Here is a 23,862-nt window from a genome sequence, read left to right on the forward strand (position 1 = left end):
TTTAGGCACCAGTTCTGGCAGTTGCACAGAAGAGAATTATTGGAAATCAAACTGAGGGTTTTGGTTGTACTGATACACACCCATGCCTTGTAACCATAGCTTGTATATACAATGCCCCCCTGCTGCCATGTTGAAGTCAGTCAGGTTTTCTGATCAGCGGGTTTGCAGTTCTAATAGGGCAGGTCTTGATATTTCCATTTTAGCAGTGCTCAACTCTAGGCCAAGGGAGAAAAGCAGTAGGCCATGGGCAACATCAGTGTGAACTTGTGAAGACAAATGAAGCCCTAAAACACACCTCATCTCAGTTACCAAGCTAGCTAAGACTGACAGACTAACATGTTTGATTAGCACATGTTTTTTTGTGGACTGGAAAGCTGTTTTCATACGGGGTGAGGGTAATAAAAACTATGACCAGTGCATCGCCTCAGTAACGGTGGCACTATTAGTGGTGCTAACGTCACCGATCTATCAATACCTGCTAATTAATGCTAACTGTGCTAACACATACAATTAATTAAATGATACGAAAATGTTACTCAATGGAAATTCTGTAGCGTTGACTTCGTTGATGGTCCGCTAGAAGAATTATCCATAAAGAAAGCAGACTGATGAAGCACACATCAGCTAATGTTTGACAAAATGGAAGATGGGGAGTAAGGGAAAACTGAGTTTGAAAGTTTTTAGCCAGTGTGTATGTGAACTTATGTTGTCATCTGTATATGTAGGTCTGCCATTTTTCTGTTATTCTGACTGACTGTGTGGTATAAGGCCTTCAGGGCAGGAATGAACCAAAGACTGATTCAATTATTGACAACACAAGGGGGTGCCCCATCCTGACCATATGCGCCACTTTCATCATCTCCCAGGCAGGAACAAATGAAGAGATCCAGACCGCTGCCACTGAACATTTCTAACAGTGTTTTCTTTAATATTTCTGATTCATGAATGTAGCATGCTGATTCCAGTGTGATGCTCACTGCAAATGTCAAAGTTTTGTAAAAGTTGAACAATTTTCAGCCTGTGATTTGAATGAATCCTCATTGTTTCAACTATAGCCAACACATACCCTAGTTGAGTGCATGTTAGAGCAACATATGAAAGTACAAAGCATTTAGTGCATGTGCGTAAATAATAATAATAAAAAAAACATGTCCACCGAAGCATAAAACACACTTCACTTTTTCCACATTTTGTTATGCTACAGCGTTTTTACAAAATGGATGAAATTCATTTTTTCCCCTCAAGATTCTGTACACTGTACCCCATAACGACAATGAGAAAAAAGTTTTTTTTAGATATTTGCAAATTTATTAATAATAATAATAATAATAATAATAATAATGAAAACAACTAAGAAATCACATGCACATAAATATTTGCAGGCTTTTCCATGAAGCTCAAAATTGAGGTCAGGTCCATCCTGTTTCCACTGCACTGGATTCCACCTGCGGTAAATTCAATTGATTGGACATGATTTGGAAAGACACACACCTTCCATCCATCCATCCATCCATCCATTTTCTTCCACTTCATCCGAGGTCAGGTCGCGGGGGCAGCAGCTCAAGCAAAGCCGCCCAGACCACCCAATCCACACACACCTCACCCCAGCTCCTCCGGGGGAACCCCGAGGCGTTCCCAAGCCAGCTGTGAGACGAAGTCCCTCCAGCATGTCCTGGGTCTTCCCCGGGGCCTCCTCCCAATGGGACGTTTCCAGAACACCTCTCCAGCGAGGCGTCCAGGGGGCATCCACAAAAGATGCCCGTGCCACCTCAGCTGGCTCCTTTTGACATGGAGGAGCAGCGGCTCGAATCCGACACACACCTGTCTACAAATAAAGTCTCACAGTTGACAGTGCATGTCAGAGCACAAACCAAGCACGAAGTTAAAGGAATTGTCTGTAGACCTCTGAGACAGGATTGTCTGGAGGCACAAATCTGGGGAAGGGTACAGAAACATTTCTGCTGCTTTGAAGGTCCCAATGAGTACAATGGCCTCCATCATCTGTAAATGGAAGAGTTCGAATTAACAAGGACTCTTCCAAGAGCCCGTCTAAACTGTGTGATCAGGGGAGAAGAGACTTAGTCACAGAGGTGATCAAGAATCTGATGGTTACTCTGTCAGAGCTCCAGCATTTCTCTGTGGAGAGAGGAGAACCTTCCAGAAGAGAACCATCTCTGCAACAATCCACCAATCAGGCCTGTATGGTAGAGTGGCCAGATGGAAGCCACTCCTTAGTGAAAGGTACATGTCAGCCTACCTCAAGTTTGCAAAAAAAGCACCTGACTAGTCAGGATTGAGGGAAAAATGAGTGCAGCAATGTACAGAGACATCCTGGATGAAAACCTGCTCCAGAGCGCTCTTGACCTCAGACTGGGGTGATGGTTCATTTTTCAGCAGGACAATGACCCCAACCACACAGACAAGGTATCAAAGGAGTGGCTGCAGGACAACTCTGTGAATGTCCTTGAGTGACCCAGCAAGAGCCCAGACCTGAATCCGACTGAACATCTCTGGAGAGATCTGAAAATGGCTGTGCACCAACGCTCCCCATCCAACCTAATGGAGCTTGAGAGGTGCTGCAAAGAGGAATGGACAAAACTGCCAAAAGATAGGTGCGCCAAGCTTGTGGCATCATATTCAATAAGATGTGAGGCTGCAATTGCTTCCAAAGGTGCATCAACAAAGTATTGAGCAAAGGGTGTGAATTGTCCAAAGTGGAATACAACTTTTCCACTTATTCTGTTCACATGGACAAATACAATAGGACACAAAGCAATAGCCCTGCACGTGCTACATCACGCTTGTGTAAAGATCTAAAATATGTTTGAATTAGACAAATATTTCCATAATCTAGTCTTTTAGACATTTTGACCCCAAGACAAGTAGCCCTAGGGTATATTGCTGACCCACTTTGCCCCCGTGCCCATGTGTCTGGTTAAATACTGCGATCTGTTTCATCAGCTCTCAGTAAATCAATGAACATGACAAAATATAATCAAGGACACACTAATTACACAGAGCAGGAACATTCATGGAGAAACACATCCACTGGAAGTGCTACAGTGCTCAGATATGTGTCCGTATCTTTACAGGCAACACAAATGTGAAATTGACTATATTATAACAAATTAGTGATTTTTCATAATAGGAATTAAATACAACACACTGGTCCAGTGTGCATAAATATCGCATAAGAGTTTAAGTAGTGCAGAAAACAATTGCACGCTACACTCAAAAAATGGCTCTTTGGATGAAGCCAATTCAATTATGTGCAGGATTTCTATCTAATAAATATATGCAGTGGTGGGCACAGTTCCGCTAATCCAATAACTGATAATTATCTAAGATAATGTTTTTGGTAGCGGATTAGCTTTTCAGATAACTTTTAAAACCATCAGCGGACCAATTATCTTCCAAAAAAAAAAAAAAAAATTCCGATAACTTTCAGTCCGCCGACATTTTTTATCTGGTAAAGTGAGCAAAGTTTAACGGCCAAAAACATATGTAAACCCTAAAATGAAACATTTTAGTCCATCTGTTGTGTGTTTGTGGCTGTCGCTTGCTGATGACATCATCATTAAGTGCAAAACGTGAGTGGCCGGTCGATGCAGGGAGGATTGTGGGTAGTGTAGTTCAGGTTCACTTTGGACGTTACAGTGAGTGCTACCGTCCACTTGACGCAGAACCAAAACGGACTAATTTTAACATTATTTTATTTTATTTCTTTGTGGCTGACGGCATAATTTAATCGCCAAGACACGGTGGGAGAGGGGAGATCTCACAGACACCGTTTTTGGATAATCAGGATGCTTTATGTGGATTATTTCTTCAGAATTTAATGAACCCCACTGAAACTAACAGGTAAGAATTTATATTTACTACGTGTCTTTTACTCTGCCAATCAATGCATTAATGGACATATTTCAGTTATTTAAGCCGCAGGGTTCAAAGCGTGTGAAAAAAGCAGGAGCTTTTAGTTCGTAAATGATGGTGCATATAATACCGAGATAAACTGTAACTTCTAATACTGTGTTTTACTGCTTTTGAAAGATGATGACATTGTTTGGGGTTTTATTTTTTATTCCTTCATTTTCCGTTCGTCTTTTTGTGTTTGTGATCCTTGAATTTACCCAGCAGCCCCTGTGGTGCTTAAAGTGAAATTGGTTTATCAGAAGCCGACAGTGTAATCTGATGTGGCCGTCTCCGAATCAATACTAAAAGTTATCGGTCTGTAATAAAGATAATTTTTTAGCAGTTTATCGGTTTCGCATCATAAAAGATGACTTTTCAGTTATCGGATTAATGGTTATCGAAGCTAACTTTTTTGGTTAGCTGTGCCCACCACTGAACATATACTCAACAAAAATATAAACGCAACACTTTTGGTTTTGCTCCCATTTTGTATGAGATGAACTCAAAGACCTAAAACTTTCTCCACATACACAATATCATCATTTCCCTTAAATACTGTTCACAAACCAGTCTAAATCTGTGATAGTGAGCAAATCTCCTTTGCTGAGATAATCCATCCCACCTCACAGGTGTGCCATATCAAGATGCTGATTAGACACCATGATTAGTGCACAGGTGTGCCTTAGACTGCCCACAATAAAAGGCCACTCTGAAAGGTGCAGTTTTATCACACAGCACAATGCCACAGATGTCGCAAGATTTGGGGGAGCGTGCAATTGGCATGCTGACAGCAGGAATGTCAACCAGAGCTGTTGCTCGTGTATTGAATGTTCATTTCTCTACCATAAGCCGTCTCCAAAGGCGTTTCAGAGAATTTGGCAGTACATCCAACCAGCCTCACAACCGCAGACCACGTGTAACCACACCAGCCCAGGACGTCCACATCCAGCATGTTCACCTCCAAGATCATCTGAGACCACCCACTCGGACAGCTGCTGAAAAAATCGGTTTGCATAAGCAAAGAATTTCTGCACAAACTGTCAGAAACCGTCTCAGGGAAGCTCATCTGCATGCTCGTCGTCCTCATCGGGGTCTCGACCTGACTCCAGTTCATCGTCGCAACTTTGCACAGCCATTGAAGAGGAGTGGACCAACATTCCACAGGCCACAATTGACAACTTGATCAACTCTATGCGAAGGAGATGTGTTGCACTGCATGAGGCAAATGGTGGTCACACCAGATACTGACTGGTATCCCCCCCCCCAATAAAACAAAACTGCACCTTTCAGAGTGGCCTTTTATTGTGGGCAGTCTAAGGCACACCTGTGCACTAATCATGGTGTCTAATCAGCATCTTGATATGGCACACCTGTGAGGTGGGATGGATTATCTCAGCAAAGGAGAACTGCTCACTATCACAGATTTAGACTGGTTTGTGAACAATATTTGAGGGAAATGGTGATATTGTGTATGTGGAAAAAGTTTTAGATCTTTGAGTTCATCTCATACAAAATGGGAGTAAAACCAAAAGTGTTGCGTTTATATTTTTGTTGAGTATGTAGCCCCAACTCAAATAAAAATTCATGCACGATAATGTCATTTAATTTAGTTCGGACTACATATATTTATTAGGTGGAATTCAATTCAATGAGTCAGTTTTTCTTCGTGTATCACTCAAACAAATGACTCATTGGATGAACTCAATTCAAATATGTGCCGGATTTCCAGTGTACAGACTCGCTTGTGCATCATCACTGCAGCTGCATTATTTTCTTTCTTTATCCGGTGTTAGCTTCATCAACGTTCATTCTGACCCTTGCTGCTGTTGCTGCAAAAACATCAGGCTGAGAAAATGATTAAAGAGCGGTTTCTCTCCCTCGCATCCCGTCTCTAGGTTACTGGTAAGCGAGCGCCAACCGTGGATGGAGTTGCTGGTGGTGAGTGTACATTGAAAACATGCTCATGAATGCAGGCAGATACCCCGGCCCTGGAAACAAGGGATCACATGACTCCCAAGTAAACACAGACTGACATTCACTTTCGTAGCGTAATATGCACAAGCCAAACTCGGTTTCGCTGTGCGGGGCTATAAAACAGGCTGCAATCAAGGAGGCCACCAGCTGAGCGCTCACACTGACGCTGATCTGCATACTGCATTACAGAAGCACACAAATCCATCTCACTGTCATTTGTGTGTTCAAAATCAAATATGTTTGCCTCCCGCAAAGCCTGTCGCTGGGGAATCCACATGCTTGGAAGATGTTTACCAAATATGGACACATTGAAGAAGAAACTGATCCAGGTCTTGTCTTTTTTCTCTTACGTCTGATGAGATCTGTTCAGAGTGGCGATAACGAGCCAAATCCAATTTTGCACATCAGACTGGACCCTCTTTGATATGTGGTCCTGGAACTGATCTCTGGCAATGACACCTGAGTGAAGCTGGTCAGCTCGCGTTTGATGTAGTGAATTTTTCTTTCTTGACCATCTCACATTTCTGCACATGTGCATTTCACTGTTTGTACAGCTACACCTTTATCATCGCAATCTGAGCTGTTATTTGACTCCCTCCCTTAGCAAATCAGGATGTGTGATTTATTTTTCTCAGCATAAAACTGTGAATTTATGAAGTGTTTTTGCTACTGCATATAAATTATGATTAATATGAAGGTGCAGGTACAGATACAATGTAGCTTTTTTGACATTTGAACATGCACTGAAAAAAAAATGATACTTTGAATCAACTTAAAAAAACTGATGTAATTTGTTACAGCTATTTTTTTTTTAGTTTTTCACAATGTATATTTATGATTTGGTAAAGTGATTCCAGCAGATTTAAACTGGAAACCACAATTTTCCATTAGACCAATGTAAATAAGTACTTTGAATGAAGTGCACTGATGTTTCACTTTTTTCAGTGTGTACAGCTACTGTGCAAACGTTTTTCAGGCACATTTAATGCATCATAAAAGCATTTAAAAAGTATGAAAACCTGATAAATATTCATAAATTAAATGTGTGATGAATTTATACTTTGGTAATAATCAGTATGACAACTGGTTGTATTTACGTGTGATTTTAGGTATATAAGTCACACTACAGTATAAGTCACAGGACCTCAAAACTATTTTAAGGATGAAGTAACTTAAAATATGACTAATTGTGTTTTACAATCATTTTAATATTGCATGCACAATCATTTGCAACTATGTTTGTGTGGTATTCTCCTGGCCAGTATAGTTACACAATATACAGTATAAGCAGCTGAATTTCATGGCTGTCTGATAATGTCATATTATTGTGTAAAAGTGTGTATAAACTGTGTTTTACGCTGTTAGACTGTTAAGCCACGGAAACATTTCTATAACTTTTCTGGGAAACATCAGACATGCTGTTTGATGACTCAACATCAATGCTTCTACATTTAGTCCAATCTAAAAATAGGAGACACATTTTAGAAGCAACTCAATTCCTCTTCTCTTATGAAGTCAACACAAAAGGCCTTGTGCAAGAACAATTCATATTAACACATTCATTTGTAAATGGGGGGGGGGGGGGTGGTCCAGTTGTCCCACACCAAACTGGTGCATGAGACATTAAACGTCTCATGGCACATAGTGTAATATTCAGATGTGGGGTGAAGTCACTGTCAAGTCAGTCTCAAGTCATGAATCTGCAAGTCTCAAGTCAAGACTCAAGTCAGCTAGCAAACAATTGGTGGTCAGATGACATGGTGTGTCATTATGACTATTGGTCTGAGGAGGGACAGTTTGTTCTTCTTCTTGATTCAGCACACCCTTTATGTGTTTTGGATGTGCCTGTCTTCTCTGCATCACTTCAGCAGCACAACACAACTCTGAACACCGCGATGATTCGATTATCACATGGGATTTTTTATTTTTTTTATTTTGGGTAAGAGGATTTTAACCACAGGCTGCGGTCCCGGATCCACGTCCACGTGTGCGCTGTGAAACACTCCTGGATCTCTGTTGGAGGTAAGATTCATGTTTATTAATGCTACCACGGCCTGGCACAAGTTCCATGCCATATCTCCTACAGAGTTCGAAGGTGATCAAATATTACAGCAGTGAGATCCGTTCAGCTCTGAGCCTGATACGTGCAATGGTGTGTTACTGTGCACCGCGGAGAGGTGCAGTAGCCCGTGTTATGATGGAGACAATAGTTCACATTATTTAGATCGCCCATGGGAAGGAATGGACAAATAACTGTACTGTAAGGTTTATTGTGGATATAACAGCCTGTTCAGATTTGCAGTGGCGTGCACACAGTAGCGCACGGTGCTTTGGGTTTGATAACTGCTGTTCACATTCATTGTACATGATAATAATTCATAATTATTATTATGATGAAGCATGCCACATACATTTCAACAGTTCCTTTGCGCTCCAGGGGGTGGACATTATTGTACATGGTATGTGCAGGTCACACCGGCAGGCTTTGCCGTGCCAGATCCATCTTGGGGGTTCCCTCATACCCGCTCAAATCATTTCAGATCCTGTTTCGGCACCATTGAAATATGTAAATTGCAGTCAGATGGTGCTCAGATTACACATGGACCGCCGTTGGATAGGTGTCCGTCGGATAGGTGTCCCATCTCGACAGCGCAAGGAGGGTTTTGAACATGTGCATCACACTCGGGGCGGCCAGCCAATTTTGACCAATTGTGTGGACTCTGGCAAATGGTTGTCAGAACCTTTTAGATCTGAAACCTGACGCTTCGAGATGTGTGCCAATTCATCATTCTGATGCCATGCTGCATGATTCTGGCTATGTGTGACAGGGGTATAAGGAAGAGAATAGATGGCACATATTTTACATTAGTGTTTTAATTTACTGCTTTGGTTGTAGTACAGTGTCAACAGTCATTGTTGTGAGCAACATGTACCAGGTTAACCAGTATCAGTGGCACCACTTGCTGGACAGCACATGACATGGTATTTCACACATAAAGACACAATGGAATACAAGTTGGAATTACAACTTTAGGGGGCTTCAAGGGAGTTGGGGTGGGGGGGATAACTGGGATACTCCAACCACTGAATACAAATGCAATGCACTGTTGCCAAGCCCTGGTGAAATGTACATGTTCCCTTGGCTGCTTTCCAGCAGCTCTGGTCCTCAACACATGTCCAAAATGTTGTGGAGGGCACTCCCTCACCATACAAGTGATACTCCTCTTCTGAGTAAACCTTCATTTGACACAAAGTCATTCCTGCAGTATTTAACGATTTTCAGAAGAGATCAAGTACCAAAGATATCTAGTCACTGAGTAATGTCAAAGTCTCACAAACAGTAAGACAGGAAGCACCAGAACCCTAAAGACTTGGACCTCAAAGATAATATCACCAACCACCTCTGTCCAATGACCTTATGACTCCAGTAGCTCTTCCCAGGCATCTCCCGATCTTATAAAAAGATGATCCAAAGACATCAATGTCACTGTCAAGAAAAGGGAATGTCTCTACAAAATCAACACTTTCATCACATACAGACACATCTGTGATGGCCGAGTCCAGGAAGTCACTGAAAGCCTGGATTGTAGTCTTAATCCAATTTGTGTGGCCTTATTTGGTCATTTTTGGTGTTATTGATGATAAATCACTCTTTTCTGGAACATGCATTGGTTTACAAACACATTCTTACTCCCAACCCATCACATTTTTATGTTTTGTTGGTGCTCGCTTTCACCACTATGTGACAATTTAGGTCGTAAGGGGCAGAGAGACACCTTTTTTGACAGCAGCGTCATTTCCCTCAGACAGCACGCAGAATTAGCTGCTTCACTTCACTAGAGTACATTTTATTATGTTTAAGGTTATGGTAAAGGTTAGGGTTTCCTCGCACTTCACATAGCAAAGCAATGGGGTTACCCAGCTCGTCACATAGTGACATTTCTGCTTGCATCAAAATTTGATGTGAGACTGTACTAACTTTACATACAGGTGAAATAATAATTTGTGCATTTATAAAGATTTCCCAATTAGCTTGCACAGTTGCATGAGCCCATTGTGGTAAAGAAGGTATGAAAAATTTGAGAGAAGTTTACAAAAATGTTCCTGCCTGCATCCCAATGTTTCTGGAATTGAATTAACTTTTAGGCTCAAAAACTGTGCCTTGTTCCACTGCTTTGGTCCACAAGCCTCGATTCAAACTCTTAATTTCTCTCCAACATATGACTCGGACCGAGCATGCCAGCCCAAACGGGCGCCTGACCTCACAGTCTGGCCCAGTCATCTGATTCGTGTTAGCTGGCTGCCCTCCATCACACAGGTCAGCACAGTGCAATGTCGCTACATGAAGATACGGCCACGGCTTATAATCAAAACCCCATCCACGGCAGTTAGTGTGAGCCGCTCTGAATGAAAGCCGCTTTCAGAGTTCAGTTATTACATAATGACTGAATACCCGGACTGCACTGAAGGTCTAGAAGTGCCTGTATGGGGAAGGATCCGGTGAGTGACTGAAGGAGAGACGAGAGTCAACCGGAACTGCCTACTCTACATGTAATCAAGAAAACAAAAAAAAGAACCACCCCATTGCGAAAACACAAGAAAACCAAGCTACAATGGATGGCAAGTGGCGTGTGAAAAAGCAGGACAACACTCACCGGGCATTGCAAGAATTCCATGCAACAATCGAAGGCAGGCATTGAGAGAAACCCGAAGCTGACTGACAACAAGGGGAGAGGAAAATGAAAGAAAAGGAGGGATGGATGAGGGTAAAGAAGCTCTCAAAGCTCCATTTTTCCCACCGCTGCTTGCCTCTCCTTCACTTGTGGCTCTCTTCCTCCTTGACTCCCTCTCTCTTTCCTCCTACTGCTGCTTTAAGGCAAGGGGTGGGGAATATTGCTCTCTCTCGATCGCTCCCTTGCAGCTCCCTACTTCCCTCCTCTCTCCCACCCTCTCTTTCTCACACTGCATGCCCTACTTCCTGTCTTGCCTCTGAACTGGGACAGGCTCATCCCTCCTCTCTCCGATTTGCCTTCTGTTTTGCACATATGAATGCGAGGAGCGCCCCAACGCTTCATAGCGGTCATCACTTCTCTCTCTCTCTCTCTCTCTCTCTCTCTCTCTCTCTCGCTCTCTCTCCTTCTACCCCTTTTACAACTCCAGTCAAAACCTCTCTTTCCCTGTCAGCGACTGACTGCACCACCCAGCTCTGTCATACTGCAGGGAGGAGCCGGCGGATGGTGCACATGCATGTGTGTGGCGCAGCCTGGTGTGGCCCTGCCCCCTCCTGTGGCTCCAACAGGAGCGTGCATGCTCTTTGTCCTGTCAACTCACCGAGGTGTGCCGCTGCCACTGCTGCCGCCGCAGAAACTGGGGTGGCCAGACCGCTATGGAGCGTGAAACTAGAACTCATGCTGGGGATCAGGCAGAAAAAAAGGAGTATACCCATATGAGCCGGAGCTTAGATTTGGCAGAGTGACCTGGCCAAATGGTTGGTAATACTGTGACAGGAATGTGAGCGAGAGGGTTTCTCCACGCTCAATTTGAGCTGGGATTAGTAGACTGGCAGTGACGAGAGGGTTGAGTTTGAGGCTATTTCTTGAGTTTACATCCTTTGTAGATTTGAAGGAAAGGGATAGAGGCCAAGGCAGCCACACAGATAACACTACAGAGAACTGGAAGAGCTGGAAATGGAGAGTCACATTCGCTAGTCTGAATGATGTCAAACATGACATCACCCTAACCCCTATTCTCCCAGGCAAACACACAAATAGACACACACACAGTGTGTCTCTGAACCAAATGATTACAGAGTAAAACAGAGTTGAGGTCACATGCTAAAAGACATTGTTTCAACTCAGAAACTAAAGTTGACTGAAATGAGAAATCTGGGACTTTTCAACATGGGCTTGGTTTTTTGTATGTTTTTGAGCGCAACTTTTTACTCGGGACAATCATGGTGATAATTGCTCCAGTATTTACTAAGAATGCTAATACTGCCACAAGCTAAACACCCTACACAATGTAAGCTGTGGGCTAAGCTAAACCCCTTGACGCTCGTTCTCGTGCCCTTCCACAGGGTGCCGTTCTACACTGAAAAAGTTAAAACTTAAATAAGCGTTCCATTGGTAAAACCTAAATGAATTAAGTTATTTGAACTTATGTTAGCAAGTTAGATCAACACTAACTTACAAATGTAAGTTCAAACTACTTAATTCATTCAGGTTTTACCCATTGTAAATCTTTTTTAAGTTGGTTGAACTATTCTCTTTTTTCAGTGTACTACGATTGCCCATGATCTAAAAAAGTGCAAAAACAGGATGAAACAGCTTAATCTGGTTTGTCTCCTAACAGGCTGGCTTATAAAGTGCAGACTTGGTAACCTGCCTGAAAATGAAAGAAAGGAGCTCGAACTGTTAAACGTGGAAGAAAAACTGCAACAAATCCTGCTTCAGCTTCAAATTTTTACACCAGTTGAGGCCAATGAAACATGATTCAAGCTGTATTTATGACAATTACTTATGGAATTATGGAAGTTCAAATATGATTGGAGCCATAAAAATTAGACAAAATTTTTAAACAGTTCAAAATAGGATCCCAGTTTCAAATCTGACGGCTGTAACTATTGCATATACCAAGTTTGTTCAAGATGGTCCAAGATGGATCAAGAAGTTAAGGTGCCCTGACACTTGCACGACTTTGATCTGCGCACTTGCACACACATTCTCTTGACAATCCCACCTGCTGTGGTTGCAGCTGGATGTTGCGCTTTGTTCCAGCTGGATGCCACATGTTGTTCGCTAGATGCTGTGTATACAAAATAATTATTTCATAGCAGATTAATCATTTTGTCTTGAGCTGGCTGTTGAAAACGCATCTAATCACTTCCAGAATCACAGAAGGCTGTTCCATCTGGAGCTTTTCTTGAGCGTGTGCTGAACGAGGTGGAGAAAGCATTTGGAACCATCTAAAAAGGTAATTGTTTGTCATGATTATGTTGTAATGGCTTGGTAAAACAGTTGCATGTTCTTTCCTTCTTGTGTGCAGCTGTAAAAGTATGTTTATGATCGATTTAACATCTCGTTATAATCGTTCAGACGAGCTGCACTCTGATGCGGTGTGCTGACGCAATCACTCGCACTCACACGCAGTGTTTTGAATTGTTCGCTTGATGTTCACGTGAAGTTCACATAATTAAATGCGTGATTGAGATGGTTACAATGGTTTACAATGAGTTTAAGACGAGTTTACTCTTGTGCATGGCAGAGTGCGTGCAAGTGCGTGGATCAAAGTCTTGCAAGTGTCAGGGGGCCTTTACTGTGATGCTTCAAGCCATGCATTGATTTGCTAGTTGGAATTAAACAGGAAGAAATGCGCTCTGTGGAATAGCCTCATTACAACAGAACTGCACCCTCATTGATTTGCATGGACATCCTCAAATGGGAAAAAGTATTAAGGTAAATTGATGCCTTTATACTGTAATCAGACATTTTTAAAATGGTGTCTTGGCAATTACTGAGGTAAGCATGCACACCTGTACTGTTATAAGTGTCCATTCTATACTTCCAGACACTACCTATGGCATTTTTCTCATGCAGTGGTGACAACAAGAAGATTTTAACTTGCTCCATAGGGTAACATTGTATAGCTATTTAGTCCTTGGTAGTGTTGGAGCAGTATGTCTCATGGCTAATTTGCTACTTTGCTAACTTCATATAATAAAAACACCATATCTTCTTATACAGATAGTGATAGTATCATAATAACTTTTTGTTGTATGCCATGATGCATACTGTTCTTCTGCTTAAAATGCTACACAGACAGAACACAATTTTAGTTTTATACATACCATTTAATACAACATGTGCACTCACCGCAGATAAAGATCAAAATACAACATCATCATGCTGAGGCAGAGATGAGCTGTTGAGTGAAGGCATGTGTATAATACATCTAAAACTGAAGTCCATTGTCTGTAATTTTTGGAGTCGCTCTTGTCAACCTGGGAAAAATTGGAAAACTTAACTCAGTACTGGACGTCTCATTGGTTTTGTCCAGAGCACAAAACTGAACCCACAAACATCTACAAAACAGGGCCCAGGTTGAACAATTCAGTAATTCCCCTTTAATTATAATGTTCTAGTTGACAAAAATTGTGATTAAAGTTTTAACTAGTGCAAGTTTAAAACAAATAATTATTTTACATTTTCAACACAAGAAATGGTTTCGGCGTCAAGTTTAGTTAAATTTTGGGTCTGTTAGTGAAGCTTAGGACTTTCCTGTTGATTTACTGCTGATGAATTATAACTTAGGTGTAGTTTTTCCAGGAGACTGATTCTGCTCTTTTTCTCTCTGTTCGAGGTACGGCGAGTAGGACAACTACTGAATACAGAATTCTGGACTGACAGACTGCACACTGCATGGACATTTTTGTGGGAACAGGCCCACTGATAACATGAGGACTGCTGGATGATACCTGCCTGTGGCATAACTGCTTGCATGGACTTCTCATCAAATACATATTCTTTGGTGGTTATGTCATGTTGTTTTGAATTCCTGTTTTCGTTTTCTTCACCTTTGTAAAACTTTGTAAAAACCTTGCAGCTGTTAGAAGGGCCTAAGCAGTCTAAGAGTCTGGTCTGCTTGAGGTTTCTTCCTGAATATTACAGATGGTGTTTTTCCCTTACCACTGTCACCTGTGCGCTTGCTCTAGCGGTTGGTAAGGTTAGACCTTACTTGTGTGAAGTGCCTTGAGGCAGCTTTGTTGTGATACAGCGCTATATAAATTAAATAAATTGAACTGAATTGAAGAAAAGTTGATGGATCTAGTCACAGTTTGTCAGAGCTCTTTGAGCTGAAAAGAATAAGTGGACATAACCAAATGGGGCTGTAATTATTTATAGTGCATGCACCAAATATTGCTTCAAGGCACAATGTGAGAGTGAAAATGAACAAACTGTGGATGCAAAGACCCTGCGATGACTGTCACCTTCAAACATGAAATACACAAACATTGTGTTCACATTGTGTTTCAACACCAAAGACAACAAATTAATTGGAATGTTTGGAATTGTTTTGAAAAAGCAGGTGACGTATTAAAGCCCATTTTAGAACAGGACACAATGCATTTGTTTTGATACGGAGTATGGACTATTTTGAAAAAAATGGGCATTGAGAAGGTATTGAAATGGAACACTGTCTTGAGTTGCGATAAATATGGAGTAAAGTCAAAAGGTTTTGGTCTGATCCCTACTCACATGTTTTAATTATGGTTTTAGTGTTGAAATATACTTCGACATTCAGGTACAACTGGGGATTAAACCCATTGATTCTTTATTTAGTGCCCAGCCAGCTACTGATTTAGCTCAAGTTATTACCGAAACATTTTTAAAAATATACATAATTTTGTGTTTAGGTGTTCTTTGGTAGACTGGGATAATTCCTAATGCTGTCATATATAAACTGTTAGAGCTTTGTTCTGCTCTGCTTGGGGAAAAAGACAAAAAAAAAAAGAAGAAAAATAAGGAAACAAAAACAAGTAATGACAAGCTTCAATATCCTTACTGATGCCTTTTAACAATCTTAGTCAGATGAAGAGGCATTTGATTTTATGTAATCCATCAAATCAGCATTGATGATGTCCAAATCATATTTATGATAATAACTTTCAATATTTTATTCTATTTTGTAACCCTGTAAAGGGTGATGTTTATTGTGCATATGTGTCTTTGCATGTTTTTCCACAGGGGGTTCCAATTTGTGAGAGGACACTTTTTTTTTAATAAATGGACTGCATTGATATAGCACTTTTCCATCTGCATCAGACGCTCAAAGCGCTTTACAATTATGCCTCACATTCACCCCGATGTCAGGGTGCTGCCAGCCACACACCGGGAGCAATAAGGGATTGAAGACCTTGCCCAAGGGCCCTTAGTGATTTTCCAGTCAGGCGGGGATTTGAACCGAGGATCCTCTGGTGTCAAGCCCAGCACCTTAACCACTAGACCATCACGTCCCATTTATAGTGTGCAAATCATAAATGGATGAATTTGAAAAGATTTGTTTTGCCAGCCTCACTCTTCAAAATGAAACGTTGCATTGACTTCCTCTATTTATGTCAACTGGTTCCACAAAACGTTGTTGTTTAAATGGGAAAAGCAATGTTTAATACATCGTGAAAATTAATTGCATGTTTCCCATTTAAACAAACATGTTTTGTGCAGACGATTGCTATAACTAGATTAGGTAAATGCAAAATTTATGTTTTTAAGACTGTTGGGAGTTGCAGAGAGATGGTGATTAAATTAATTCACCATTGTTGTTGATATAGCATAGGTAACAAAAAAATAAACCTTAAAAAATTTTTAAACATTATGGAAGATTATATGTCAACTGGAAGTTGTGCTTGTCATGAAAAATTGTTGTCCTTCCGTCCATCCATACGCAAATCTTTTGTGTCCTAAAACTCTAGAACTGTAAAATTCTCAAAATTTTCATACATTAATACTACGATTTCATATGCGATACGATATCATCTGCTAAAACAAACAAACAAACAAACAAAACATGCATTTCTCTCATTTATAAATGCCTTTTTCCATTGAATTTTGGGTATCAAGTAGGAAATGTACATAAGCCCTGAAATGCTCATATTGTGCTCTAGATGATGACAAAGCTGCTCAAATGTGCGACATGGTGTCGATTGTTAAGATTTGTTGAAAATAAGATGGGCTAACAGTCAAAAATCAACTCACAGTTCTGTCCCTTGTACTTTTGGGCAATTTACTTGTAGTTTGTAGTTATCTAAATTCAGGTCCATAAGTTAGTCCTTTCATTTAAAGTACACGTTTTAATCATACACAGGAAATTTTTGCAATGTTATTTTAACACTGCAGCGAGTGCATAAGGTCCTATTCAAAATAATGTGAAATTAATTCAATTATAGTGTTAAACTAGCCAAATTAGTGTTGAACAACTTGGCCTGACACTATAAAAGTGTTGATTTATCTTGGCAAAGGTTTGCACTATAGTGGTCACAGCTTTAGATGTATTATGTAATTTACATTCAATTATTTGTTATGTTAATCATAAAATACACTCTGCTTTGGAAGATGTGAATATTTAAATTAAATGACAGAAAATGTACTCTTCTGCCACATGTCACTGCATTCTATTGTGTTGTCCAAATAGTTGCTTTCTAATGCCTTCCTGTTTAACGTAATCCGATTATGTGAGTATGTGAGGCTAAAGCTGCCCCCCCCCCCCCCACTCTGCACAGTAGAACCGATCATGAATCGCCATTCCTTTTATCAATCCAATTAACTGCACCTGTACCCCTCTGATGTCAATGACCACCTTCCTTAACTGAGGAGCTGCGATGCGTCTCTGTACTGGCTGTCAACCTCAGTCTGCTGCAATACAAAATGTTTTTATTAAGTGTTTTATATTCATGGACCCACCTGTCCTCATTTCTCTCTGCATGCATCATCACAGCCTCATGTAAACATGGATGAAGATCCATCACTTTCCAAGCACACTGCAAGGTGATGTTACTCCACATAGTCAAGTGATCCAAAATGTGTATGTTTAAAGGGATCACATTATGCACCTTTTCAGTAAGCTGTTATCAGTCACTGACAGTGGTGGGCACAACTAGCCAGAAAGTTAGCTTTGATAACCATTAATCCAATAACTGAAAAGTTATCTTTGATGACGCTAAACCGATAAACTGCTAAAAAAAAAGATCTTTATTGCAGATAACCGATAACTTTTAGTATTGAGTCAGAAGGCTTCTGATAAACCAGTTTCACTTTCACTTTTCACTGCTGGGTAAATTCAAAGATCACAAACACATAGGAATGCACGAAAAATGAATGAATAAAAAATAAAACCCCAAACACTGTCATCTTTTACAAGCAGTAAAACACAGTATTAGAAGTCACAGTTTATCTCAGTATTACTAAAAAGCTGATGCTTTTTTCACACACTTTGAACCTTGCGGCTTAAACAACCAAAATACGTCCATTAATGCATTGATTGGCAGAGTAAAAGACACATAGTAAATATAAATTCTTACCTGTTAGTTTCAGTGGGACTCATCTGAATAAATAATCCACATAAAGGGTCCTTTTAAAAAAAAAAATCCAAAACAGTATCTAAACGTGAAGAAACGTCCCTCTGTACACACAGCTGCACAGTGAGAGCTCCTCTTGGCAATTAAATTACAGCCACAAAGAAATAAAATAAAATGAGCCCGTTTTGTTTTTGTGTTGATCAGACTCACTCACTGGAATGTCCAAAGTGAACCTGAACTACACTACCCACAATGCTCCCTGCGTCGACTGGCCAATCACGTTTTGTGCTTAATGATGACATCATCAGCAAGCGACAGGCAGTCAGTCTGCTACAAACACACAACAGATGGACTAAAATGCTTGATTTTACGGTTTACAAACATGTTTGACCATTAAACTTTGCTCACTTTACCAGCAAAAAAAATATTATCAGACTGAAAGTTATCGGAACTAAATTTATCGGAAGATAATTTGCCCGATAATGGATTAAAACTTATCTAAAAAGCTAATCTGGTCTGTTATCGGATTAGCTGAACTGTGCTCACCACTGGTCAGTGAGTATCATGTAAACTCTTTGGCTTCTGCAAATTTACCCTTATCTGCACCAGTGACAAAATAGAAAGATGTTATTGCCTGCTACGCCCTGTCTTCAAAAGGAGAGGGAGCAAAAGCAAAAGATTGGCTGACAAGACCATGTGGGTGTGTCTCGCAAAGCATCCACGATGATATATATGGACTTTTGTGACATAATTCATAAAAGTTGTTTTAGGCCTAAATATTGCTCATGGTAAGGTAGTGTATTTCAGAAGTGCACATAGAATTGTTGGACTTCATGGGAATTTTACATGAAAGGCCAGTGAGTTTGAGGTGTAACAGGGAGACAGAAATAAATTTTGCACAATTTTACCTTGAAGGAAAATGTGGCAGTCACACTTATAAAAGGGATGAATTTTGCACATTTGAAAGTGCCAACTTTGTTTGTGAGAAACAAACCTAATAATGGTATTATGCTTTTTACATTTAATAAAAGCAGAGCAATCTGGGAGATCTTTTGTAGTCCTGAAAACAATCCATTTTTTATTTTTTTATGAAACGCATCAGTAATGTCATTACTTTTTTGCTCTGTAACTAATACCCTACAGGTTCTTAAAATTCTGAAAACATAATATGGTGGCATGGTAGTTTAGTGGTTCACACTGTTGCACCACAGCAAGACGGTCATGTGATCACTTTCCATCCTTTCTGTGTGGAGTTTGCATGTTCTCTCCGTGTGTACATGGGTTCCCTCCGGGTGCGATAGCTTCCTCCCATTTCCAATGACATGCAAGTTAGGTGAACTGGTAACTTGTAATTACCATGGGGGTGAGTGAGAGTGTGGTTGTATTTGTCTATTTATATTTAGCCCTCCAATCAACTGGCATCTTGTCCAGGGTGAACTCCACCTATTGCCCTATGACTGCTGGGATAGGCTAGTCAGTGTGACAGTAGTAAGAGTTCATTAATGTCTGACTGTAGTAAAAACCCAGTGGAGTTAAAGAAAACCTTTACAAACATCAATTGAATAATGGTATGGTGCTTTTTTCTTCATATAACATAGATTGTTTTCACCTCAAGTAATCCAAAAAGTATTCAATCTTGGGTTGTGTTAACTAAATGTGCCACTAATCTGATTAATTTAAAGAAATCAGTTTTGTTCTGTTTTTACTAAATCCATCAGCATTCTGATTTATTTATTTATTTATTTATTTGCTCTGTTATGAGTGGATTAGTTCTGAAAAATGACACTGCATGCATTCCATTAAGAGAGCTATAAGACTGCATAAATGCAAATTATCCTCTGTAAGCTGTTTGGATAAATTCTGCTGTCACCATTTTTTTTTTTTTTTTGCTCAATCAGAATAAATGTCAGTTAGTGTAAGATAACAATACAAAACATATCAAAACCTGATGTAATGTAAACATTATGATGTTTATCTTATCTTGTCTGTTAGAATAATAAGAATTTAATGCATGACTGCAGTGAATACCTGATGGAGTTCAAAGATTTTATGAGTAACAAACTAATAATGGTGTTATGCTTTTTCCATTATATAAATAAAGTAGAATCTGAGAGATCTACTGTGATCACATTATGAAATTTTGTTTTTAATGAATGAATCAGTCATATGATTACATTTTTATTATTCTGATTAGACATCACCCCTCTATGCTTTCCAAACAAGTTTATATTGCATAAGTGTAATCAAAATGTATGGAATTTCTATCTGGTACAAAGTTTCAAAGGCAATATATGCTGAAACTTTGTTTTCAAACACTCAAACAAAATGGAGGGAGTTAAATATCATACATTAAATAGCAAACAGGGAATGATATCAGAGCCAGTCCTTGTCCCCACCTGGACTCCTCCACTCAGAATGGAAGTGTCACTATCCATTTTCTGTTCATAGGCTGAAACAAATCTCTTAAGTTAGAGCCTCACTGGACAATCGCTCCACTGAATTATATCTGCTTCCCCACACTTGCTTTAATTTAAAAAGAAATCCAGCACTATCACAAACTCTGAGCGTTTTCTAGAACTTCCACATGAAACCTTTTTTTATGAATAAGCAGTCACACATGGTAGAAGTAATGATGATCTGGATGGTTAAATTAAACTCCTTTTACGTATACACTCACAGTGGGGAGCAACAAGGCTTTTATTAGCTCATGCCAAAATAAAAGAAATCCGCTCGGATGATGGAGAAAATTAAAGAGAACATGGAAATACACTCAACAAAAATATAAACGCAACACTTTTGGTTTTGCTCCCATTTTGTATGAGATGAACTCAAAGATCTAAAACTTTTTCCACATACACAATATCACCATTTCCCTCAAATATTGTTCACAAACCAGTCTAAATCTGTGATAGTGAGCACTTCTCCTTTGCTGAGATAATCCATCCCACCTCACAGGTGTGCCATATCGAAATGCTGATTAGACACCATGATTAGTGCACAGGTGTGCCTTAGACTGCCCACAATAAAAGGCCACTCTGAAAGGTGCAGTTTTATCACACAGCACAATGCCACATTTGAGGGAGCGTGCAATTGGCATGGTGACAGCAGGAATGTCAACCAGAGCTGTTGCTCGTGTATTGAATGTTCAGTTCTCTACCATAAGCCATCTCCAAAGGCGTTTCAGAGAATTTAGGAGTACATCAAACCAGCCTCACAACCGCAGACCACGTGTAACCACACCAGCCCAGGACCTCCACATCCAACATGTTCACCTCCAAGATCGTCTGAGACCAGCCACTCGGACAGCTGCTGAAACAATCGGTTTGCATCACCAAAGAATTTCTGCACAAACTGTCAGAAACCATCTCAGGGAAGCCCATCTGCATGCTCGTCGTCCTCATCGGGGTCTCGACCTGAGTCCACTTCGTCGTCATAACCGACTTGAGTGGGCAAATGCTCACATTCGCTGGCGTTTGGCACGTTGGAGAGGTGTTCTCTTCATGGATGAATCCCGGTTCACACTGTTCAGGGCAGATGTCAGACAGCGTGTGTGGCGTCGTGTGGGTGAGCGGTTTTCTGATGTCAGTGTTGTGGATCGAGTGGCCCATGGTGGCGGTGGGGTTATGGTATGGGCAGGCGTCTGTTATGGATGAAGAACACAGGTGCATTTTATTGATGGCATTTTGAATGCACAGAGATACCGTGACGAGATCATGAGGCCCATTGTTGTGCCATACATCCAAGAACATCACCTCATGTTGCAGCAGGATAATGCACGGCCCCATGTTGCAAGGATCTGTACACAATTCTTGGAAGCTGAAAATGTCCCAGTTCTTGCATGGCCGGCATACTCACCGGACATGTCACCCATTGAGCATGTTTGGGATGCTCTGGACCGGCGTATACGACAGCGTGTACCAGTTCCTGCCAATATCCAGCAACTTCGCACAGCCATTGAAGAGGAGTGGACCAACATTCCACAGGCCACAATTGACAACCTGATCAACTCTATGCAAAGGAGATGTGTTGCACTGCATGAGGCAAATGGTGGTCACACCAGATACTAACTGGTATCCTCCCAATAAAACAAAACTGCACCTTTCAGAGTGGCCTTTTATTGTGAGCAGTCTAAGGCACACCTGTGCACTAATCATGGTGTCTGATCAGCATGTTGATATGGCACACCTGTGAGGTGGGATGGATTATCTCAGCAAAGGAGAAGTGCTCACTATCACAGATTTAGACTGGTTTGTGAACAATATTTGAGGGAAATGGTGATATTGTGTATGTGGAAAAAGTTTTAGATCTTTGAGTTCATCTCATACAAAATGGGAGCAAAACCAAAAGTGTTGCGTTTATATTTTTGTTGAGTGTATGTCAGATGAAGCAAGAGCTTTGAAGTGACAGAGGGGCCGTTTCGTGAAAGCAAAGTCGGCTCCTCACCACCGGGCTGAAAAGATTCACTGAGTGCCATTTGGGCTGACACCGAGCTGTTCACGGAGCATATGTGGCTTCATTCTGTAGACTTTACTTGAATAATACACCTGTTCCTTTACTGACTTGAACATACACTCCTGGAAAGTAATAAGATTTCATGGACATGCATCTTGGAAGCTTGTGGTCTATAGTCATGACAGACTGGTATGTGAAGACCACTGGTCCCACAGATGTGATCTAGCACATGGACTGATGATGAAAAGGTCTGGACTTGTACCATGTCAAGTCTAGGAGCATGCTCTGATACCGTATCCCCCACATCATGGAACCTCACAGGGTTCTGAACAACTGATCCATCCCCTCCTCTCAAAAGTGACCATCTCTCTGTTGCAGCCAGGTTAAACATGGGTCCACTTTAGCCTTCTCGAGCCTGTCACGCCCGGCGGGTGCCAGGCTTCCGAAGTGTTTGGACCCAAAGTGCAAACTCTCGGACTACTGGATGAAGAAGAAATCGTGGTCTTTAATTCTGGCTCTGGTTCGGCACACAAGTGATCAGTCGGCGAGGCAGAAGTACAAACAGGGTCAGGCAAAAACGCAGTCATGGGCAAGCAGGGTTCAAAGGCACGAGCAGACACAGACATCATGGGCAAGGCAAAAGGCAAAGTCAAAAAAACACAAAGCAGGATCTGGGTACACGGCAAAAACAGGACTAGATACAGAGCTGGTAAGTGTGCAAAGACAACAAACGAGCAAGGGTGTGGTGGCTGGGTGGAGACTAAATAGGACAGGAGTTAACTAGGTGCACGTGAGGAACAATCAAGAAGGAGGCGTGGCTAGTGAACGAAGATACTTCATTGTGCAAGACAGTGAGGGAGGACAACTTAAGGTGGAGTGAAGAAAAGACAAATATGTGAACAGGTGCACAAAGTGTGAGTGAAAGAAGACAAAGCAGACAGAGTTAAAGTGAGAGAAAAACATGACAGGTGCAGGATGTGAAGTGAACATAAATAACTGGGCGTGAGACAAGGACATGAAAGCGGGTGCAGGATGTGAAGTAGGAACAAGAGGCAAAAATAAAACTGAGCTACAACTGAATAGGAGTCAAACAGGAACATGAGGACTAGACTAAACAAGAACTGGCAACATGGACTAGAATACAAGACGGAGCAAAATACTAAAATGACATTAAACAAAAACTGACTAAAGAAAACTAGGCAGTAATACCAACCATAAGAAGAAGCTGTGAACAAACAATAACCAAAACAAATCCTGACATAACAGTACAACAGATATTATAACCAAGAGGAACAAGTGATAACTAAATAAACAATGACTGACAACTAGAACAGAATGAAAGGCCAAAGTAAAAAGTAACAGAAAACAAAGTGACAAATCAAAACAGAACAGAGAATAACTTAATGACTATGATGAAACTGAGGACAACTATGATGAAAATGAAATAACTACTG

At 40.8% G+C, this 23,862-nt stretch overlaps 1 protein-coding gene across 9 annotated transcripts in view; it reads right to left on the reverse strand.

The window, feature by feature from the left end:
- The window catches only part of dab2ipb (DAB2 interacting protein b), a 516,250-nt gene that overhangs the window by 162,263 nt on the left and 330,125 nt on the right, over nucleotides 1–23,862 (reverse strand). Inside the window, exons 1-2 of one of the 9 annotated variants that reach the window (XM_034193054.1) lie at nucleotides 10,974–10,999; nucleotides 10,542–10,782 (exon numbers count right to left, since the gene is read on the reverse strand). The exons of 7 other annotated variants lie outside the window; for them this stretch is intronic. The gene's annotated coding sequence lies outside the window, so the exon portion shown is untranslated. Of the gene's footprint in view, nucleotides 1–10,541; nucleotides 10,916–10,973; nucleotides 11,000–23,862 lie in introns of those variants that run through there. One more of the 9 variants, XM_034193053.1, reaches the window with a different exon arrangement.

Source organism: Thalassophryne amazonica, chromosome 17 (assembly GCF_902500255.1).
Source record: "Thalassophryne amazonica chromosome 17, fThaAma1.1, whole genome shotgun sequence".
NCBI lineage: Eukaryota > Metazoa > Chordata > Actinopteri > Batrachoidiformes > Batrachoididae > Thalassophryne > Thalassophryne amazonica.